General features: G+C 35.0%; 1 non-coding gene across 1 annotated transcript; it reads left to right on the top strand.

Annotated features, from left to right (window-relative positions):
- Window positions 1-368: 368 nt before the first annotated feature.
- Window positions 369-441, top strand: TRNAA-UGC (transfer RNA alanine (anticodon UGC)). The gene has a single exon. It is a non-coding gene; the product is annotated as a tRNA-Ala (tRNA).
- The last annotated feature ends 1,335 nt before the right edge of the window (window positions 442-1,776 follow it).

Below are 1,776 nucleotides of genomic sequence, written 5' to 3'. Positions count from 1 at the left end.
CTTTCTAAGGTTTAAAACTAAAATGTTAAATTGTATTTTAATTAATGTTAATTCTACCTGATTCTTACAAATATACTGGTTGTGTTAAACACCTGATTTTAATTTAATCAAGCCGCTACCAACTTACTAGGAATTGAGGTGTAATTATTGATGTTATAACAATGTGTATTAATTTGGTAGAAGTAAATTGTTTATACGGAATTAAATTGTGTTATTTTTATGGTTTCGGTTGCTAAAATATTGTTTAGTGAGCATGTAAAGCTAAATTAACCATATTACAGCCTACACAGCCTACTGTACTCTGGCATAATAACGTAAAGAATCACTTTCGAAATACAATATAATCACGATGCAGCAGGTTAACAAATGGGGATGTAGCTCAAATGGTAGAGCGCTCGCTTTGCATGCGAGAGGCACGGGGTTCGATCCCCCGCATCTCCATTCTTTCCTTTTTAAAATTTCTTTCTGATGTGGACAAGTAAAGTTTAGTTCAGAAAGGTTACAAATCCATTATATAAACATGAGGTAGCAAGGAATCACTAAATTAATCTGGCCATATAAGAAAGCATGGCATCACATTATGCCAGACATTCATCACTCATGAGCATAATTCTTACAAAATGGGACACAGCACTTATTTCATATATGTGTACTTCCTTCCATATACTTTACATTAGCACAACAGTGTAACTTGACCTTATTTTTGTCCCAACTCTATTTCGGAGAATCTTATTCTTGACGTTCAGTAATGTAACTTGATTTTTCAATCTAAAGGATACTCACAATCTCAGGTTTACAAAAAAGCATTACCAATTCATTAGGTCCCTTTCTTGACTTAATAGAGAGTGCAAGGAAGTTTAAGGTTGGCACTTTTGCTTACGGGAGAAAATCCTACCCAACTTTTGGTAATGGGACTGAAGTTCCATGGTTTCCCTCTGTTTGTCCCTAACATTAATTGGCTTGAAATTACATTCCTCTCTAGTCTCTTCTATCTTCTATCCTCTATATGTTTGTTGCGGAGGGGAATGGCCAATGATCCATCAGACCATTTCATGGAACTTGCCTGCTTATTTTGTCATCAATTTGATCTTACTCTAAATCAGTATGCAAGTCAATTCCAATGTTAAACGCCAGGCTAAAGTTCTTACTTAGGACTCGCTGTATCTTTTTCCAATAATAATGAAGGATGCCTAGATGATCTTCCACTCTAATTTTGCAGGATGCCTCACTGTATCTTCTTCCATTAATAATAACATATAAATGTTGTTAATTGTTGTCACACCCCTTTTTTATTAATTTCACTAAACCCTCTTGAATTAATAAAAGATTTAGTAAAGCTCAAACAAGGATTTTTAATTAAAAAGTGACAAAATTATGTTCAAAAGGAAATTACTCAGAGTCGCCACTTGACATTTGTTTCGGTGTGTCAGGTCACCGTTTTTAAAAATAATTTTCCTTTTAAAACACTTTGGACTCCAAACTAAGTTTGCACCAGAGATTTGGGTAAGGGGGTTCAATTGACTTGGGGAGAAGGTGCTAGGCACTCCCCAAGTCCCGTAACTAGTACGGTTGCATACTTGATCTAGTCGGCTTTTTAAAATATTCAAATTAAGGTAAAATCACAGAAAAGGAAAATAAACACAAAAGGGCTCGAGGTCGTCCCCACCTAATAAAAGAAAATAGCAAAAAGAAAAGTAAAATAAGAACAAAAGTACCACGAGTTCGCTTTTGGTCTCCAATTACAGAATATTACGGGGCATTCCCCGGAATAAAATA

This window comes from Nicotiana sylvestris, chromosome 3 (assembly GCF_000393655.2).
Source record: "Nicotiana sylvestris chromosome 3, ASM39365v2, whole genome shotgun sequence".
NCBI lineage: Eukaryota > Viridiplantae > Streptophyta > Magnoliopsida > Solanales > Solanaceae > Nicotiana > Nicotiana sylvestris.
This window is presented reverse-complemented; position numbering and strand designations above follow the sequence as displayed.